Source organism: Adiantum capillus-veneris, chromosome 18 (assembly GCF_014529385.1).
Source record: "Adiantum capillus-veneris isolate H3 chromosome 18, ASM1452938v2, whole genome shotgun sequence".
Classification (NCBI taxonomy): Eukaryota; Viridiplantae; Streptophyta; class Polypodiopsida; order Polypodiales; family Pteridaceae; genus Adiantum; species Adiantum capillus-veneris.
Window position 1 is genome coordinate 86428065 of NC_140948.1, and position 6000 is coordinate 86434064.

Below are 6000 nucleotides of genomic sequence, written 5' to 3' on the forward strand. Positions count from 1 at the left end.
ATGACATAATTTAGAGATGGCACATAACGATCAGGTGGTTTGGAGACACGCTCAGAACGTCTCACCACAACTGATTCTGCCTCTCTAGCCACTATAGGCTGTTCCTGAGCCTGACCATGCTGTCTTGATGTGCTAGCACTAGGTCCATCTTCCCTGAAGACAACTCTTCTGATCTCCTCTGTCTTCTCTGGCTTAGCGTGAAACTTGGCTTCATTGAAATGCACATCATTGCTACGAATAAGCTTTCTGGACTCAGGATCCCAAAGCCGGTAACCCATCTCGCCCGATTCTCCGTAGCCAAGAAATATACACTTCTTGCTCTTTGGTTCTAACTTATTTCTGAACTCCTTAGGAATATGGCTATAAGCTTCACAACCAAAGACTCTGAGATGCTTATACGAAGGTGCCTTGCCTGTCCATAGCATCTCGGCCACTGCACTCTTATCCAGAACCCTACTAGGAGACCTGTTGATCAAATGGACTGCTGTAGCCACTGCTTCCGCCCAAAATCCATCAGGCAACTCAGCATTTGACAACATGCTTCTGACCTTCTCTTGTATGGTCCTATTCATACGTTCTGCAACCCCATTCTGTGAAGGATTATATGGTGCAGTAAGTTCCCGCTTAATCCTTTTTCTTGACAAAAGTCTTGAAAAGCTTTGGAAACGTACTCTCCACCATTGTCAGTTCTCAAGCACTTCAGCTTCTGACCACTCTGATTCTCCACCAGCTGCAAGAATGTCTTAAAGACCTTGAGCACCTCATCCTTGTGCTTCAAGAAGTAAAACCATACTTTGCGAGAATAGTCATCTATGAATGTACAAAAGTACGCTGCTCCCCCTAGTGACAAACTAGGCATTGGTCCGCATAGGTCACTGTGTACAAGAGCTAACCGTTCGTCCCTACGATTCCTCTTTGATCTGTGCGGTTCCTGTGTTTGCTTACCATAAACACAATGCTCACAAAACTCAAAATCTTGAAATGAAAAGCCAGGCAAATAACCATAATGAGAAAGTATTTCCATTCCTCTTTTTGACATATGTCCCAACCTACGATGCCACAGTGACACACTTGGCTGCTCAATCACATTAATTACATGGTTTTTAACCTCTGAAACATGTAAAGTGTACAGAGTTCCTGACTTGCTGCCATGTGCTACAGTCATCGAACCTTTGGAGATCTTCCAAGCGCTGTTCCCAAAAACTGTCACATAACCCGCATCATCCAACTTCCCTGTACTAATCAAGCTCTTTCGGATTGCTGGAACATGTCTGACATTCTTGAGCCATAAAGAAGAGCCATTCTGAAACTTCAACTGCACATCTCCCACTCCAAGTATGTCACAAACCTGCTCATTGCCAAGTCTGACATAGTCTTTAGTAGCCACATATGATGTAAACCACTCTTTGTGCGGAGAAACATGTAAAGATGCCCCTGAGTCGATAATCCAATCACTCATAGCATGTCCATCCTCTGCAGTCAAGAAAACAGAATCAAGATTGCTTGTAAGGAAGATGTCACCAGCTACTATACCAGAATCACTGTCTGAACCAGATCCTGTGACATTCACCTCTTCAATCTTCACTGAACTCTTCTTTTCATCTTGCTCAAAACTCTTTGTTTTGCCTTTTTCTTGTTTCCACTTCGTACAGTCTCGCTTCATGTGACCCTTCTTGCCACAATGGTAGCATTCTATGTCATCCTTTGACTTCGAATCACGAGACTTACTTCGGTTTTGTGCCTTCTTACCCTTCTTCTCTTTAAACTGTTGTCTCCCTCGAACGACCAAAGCACTATTGCCTTTGCCTTTGTCAATGTTCTTCCTGTTCACTTCCTCTGTGAGCAAGCTGCCTTCTACATTGGCACTTGTAAGACCTTCTGGCGCACAGAATTACTTAACGCTGTACGAAAAGTATCCCAACTGTCTGGCAAAGTGATTAAGAGAAACATAGCCTTCACTGAATCTGGAAAGACTATCTCTTGTGCTGTTAACTGGCTGAAAATTGAGTGAAATTCATTCAGATGATTTGACATGGCTGTCCCTTCCTTCATCTTCAAATCCACCAATTTCTTGAGCCAGTAAATCTGAGAAGCAGCACTTTGTTTCTCGTACATATCACATAGCTTTTGCCATACGCCATACGCTGTAGTCTCTTCTGCTACGTTGAAGTAAACATTTTCTGCCAGTGTCAGCATGATTGTGGAACAAGCTAACTCGTCAAGCTCTTCCCACTCATCTTGAGCCATAAATTCTGGTCTCTCCCCTTTGAGCTTCAGTGGCTTCACTTGTTTTTTCTGCACCAAAACCTGCCAAATCTGCTTCTTCCAGAATGGAAAGTTTGTGCCATCCAGCTTCTTTATGTTGTAAAGAGTCTCACTGTGAGAAGATGTCATATCTGCCAAACTGTTTACTCCTGAGAAAAATTCGGCAGAGTTTCCCCTGTAAACTGGCCTCTGTACACAGTAAACAAGCTATAATCAACAAGCTGAACACCTCTCCTCAGGAACTGTCAGTATTTTTGAAAATTTTTGACAGAGTCTCCCCTGTAAACTGAGCTCTGGGAACCAAAAGATAGCTCAAGAAACAATCATAAATAGCTGACCAATGACAAATCTAAAAAATCCCTGTAATATGCTGTCCTGTAAGCATACACTGTCTCCTCTCTGGGCGATGACAGAACCTGTATCTGTCTCAAGACTGAACCCTGAACAATGCCTCAACGGCCTGACGCATAAGATGCAATCCAGTGTCTACACAAAGTCATACATCCTAAGGGATAAAAGTCGCCGAAGAGGATGCGTGTAGAGGGGAACTCCAGCAACCTAATCCACCTCACACTGGGTAACCCAGCCCCCAGTGCTTGGCTTCAAAAAACCTCACACACGACCCTCTCAGATGGCTCAGCAAACTGCCCAGAACTAGCATACATCCTATAATAGACCAATCACTGTCCTATGACCGCTGCGGCGGTCTGTCTGCTAGCGTGACTCACAACTAGCAGACCCACAATCACAGTACATCAATCTGCAATACATGCCAGTGGTGTCAAGCCGTCGTATGGCCACACCTCCCCTGGAACCTGGCAAGCACAAGAAGTAGCAATGCAGACTGCATATATATATCTGATGATATATATGTGTACCTGGTCTATAGATGATGCTCTGAAGACGAATAAGTGATGTATGTCGATGTCGATATTGATGTCGACCACCTCCTGCTTGCCAATCTACACAAGACGGATTTCTTTGCGGCTGAAATCTATCTTCTGCTGTAGTGCTCAGAACGAAATTCTGAGGGCATAAACGGCTTCGAAAGGGGGGTAAAACCCCAGGTCGCCTGATGGAAACGCTCCCGGAACGCCGAGTGTGAATTTTCGAACTCCGGATCCAGAATCTGCCGGAAAAGTGCGCGCGCGCGATTGCGCAAATCCGCACTGAACCAAGGCTCTGATACCAATTGAAGTCGCGGAGCGGAGCGTGGGTCGACTCTCTCTCTCACACACACACACAGTGAGCTTACACAGTACAGTACGCAGAGAGATGTTAGAAGGGTTATCTCCCAAAATCCTTAGTATTCACAAAGAATATGTTAGTATATACAAAGAGTTAGAGGTAAGTGAGTTAGGCGGGCGGCTGGCCATATCCGCATAAGAGGCCACTTGGGCTTTAATCCCAACACTAATAGAGCAGCTGTCATACCCATGCCGAGGTTTTGGGACCTATATCAATCTTTTTGTAGCATTTTTTTTCATGTGTTGTGGGCGAGGGTCATCCCGTTTGTGTTTGGTACTCTTGGACATTGTTTGTCGTCTCACGTTTCGGTCGATGTGTGATAGGGGTCTTAGATTAGGATTCCAAGAACCAAATTACCTACGGTGACCTACCACACAGCAATTGAAAGGAAGATTCTTGATTATAAATGCATTGGTCATAGTTATAATTGTTGTATATAGCTTACAAAAAGTCTCAACTTGGAATACGTCTTGGTTTTGCAACGTCTCACAAAAAATTAAACTCAATACATTGCAAGATAGCGGGTGATTTAAATCACATGCCCTTTTTAGTGATAGGGAGTCAAAGCTATCTCAAAACCCATCTCCTAGTTTTTACAGTTCATATCTAGAATATGGAATATATAAAACAACCTTTGTATTCAACCTCAAGCCCTCATTGAAGGGATAAATCATGTGAATCATTAGAGAGAGAGAGAGGGAGAGACAGAGAGAGAGAGAGAGAGAGAGAGAGAGAGAGAGAGAGATTTGTTATAGTCCATAGAGGTCACATATGATCCATGGGACCCACAAAGTGTACAAAGCATAGTCTCCTCTCTAAAAGGGGAGAGTTGGGATCATTGATACGAATAGAATGGGTTACGAAGGTCCACAAGATGGGGAGATACATAGGGACTAGGTATGACAATCTTAGCGAAAATGACAACAAAAGAGAGAGGGAGGGGTGATGGAAAGCTTTAGGGGTGAGTGGTGTCCTGTGGTGAGTTGTAGCTCTAGGGGTTAGAAACTCTTGTGTCCAGGAGTCCACTCCAATCCAGGAGCAATACATGATGTCTCCAATCCAGGAGACCCAACATCTCTGATCCAAGAGTCAATATATGTCCCCTTGACCTAATGTGGTCAAATACCATGACTTCATTACAAGGGGAAAAATATTTGTCAAAGTTTACAAAACATCAGTGTAAACAATGTTGCTACTGCCAACCTCTTCCTCCTCTTTGTCTTCAATCATATTTGCTGATGCTCGGTTGTTGCCACTTTTTTTGCTAGTACTAGCTCCTTGATCCTTGAAAAAGTAATTTGAAGCAAGATGCCCAGTCTTCTTGCAATTGCTGCATGCCTTGGAAGAGAGGCAATCTTTGGCAATGTGTCCTTGCTTCCCACACTTGAAGCATGCCTTGATGTTGTTGTTGGATGAGGTCACAAAAGCTCCTCCTGATGATGATCTTGGACTTGCATGTTTTTTGTCCTCCTTCTGCAAAGAACTGATCACGTCTTGAAGCTTTGGCTTTGGCTCTCTCTCCTCCAGAATGGTGACTATGTTGTCATATGCTTCAGGTAATGCACTAATAAGTACCGCCACTTGGTCATCTCCAGGGATGTTGCACTCTAGCTAGGTGAGTTGTGTGAGAAGACTCTTAAGCATGTTGACCAGGCTGGCTATGTCTTCGTCATGCTCTATAATTAGCTTATATAACTCACGTTTCAAACTCACTTTGGAATTCTTGGTCTTGGCACCAAAATTGGTCTCAAACACTTCCTATGCATCTTGTGCACTTTCAAACATTCCCCAATGAAATGAATGTAGTTGTCGTGTAGTGAAGTGATAATGATACCTAGCGCTTGCTCATCCTTGGCTAAAGCTTGTGCATTAGTAGACCTTGTTTGTACCCCTTCACTCCTTTCTTGGTTTTGCTTGATGACTCCCCATATTCCCTTTTTCATTAAGTAACCTCGCAATTTTATCTACCAGGTGTGGAACCCGACCCCATTGAACTTTTTTATCCTCTTTTCACTCATTGTGGAGAGGTCTTATCACTTGGAGACTCTTCCAAGGACAGTGTCTAACTCTGTACAGATCCGTAAAGTGAACTATACCTTTTATGGTGTGAAGAGTAGGAAGTGAAACCGAGTATTTTCAGTGGGAGCGATGCTGAGACCTTGAGGCCTGGCACTTGGTGTCTAATTGAGTGCTGCAGTGGGAGTGCTCACTTGGATAGGCTTGGCACTTGGTGCTCTAGAGGCCTCGGGGTTTTGAGACTTGAGGCTGTGAAGGTCGCGGGAATAGTGGCTCAACAATAGGGTGACCGGACGAAGCGGATTCGGTGAAAAAAGGGCAGTCGCGAGCGCGAGGCGGTCAGGCCAGTTGGTCGGTTTGGTCGGTTGTAGGCCAGCGGACGAAGCGAACGGCCGTCTGAGAATAGCACGGACGGCTACAGCCAATTAAGTTTGTCAGTTCGGACCCGACCTCTGTATGCACTGCACTTGA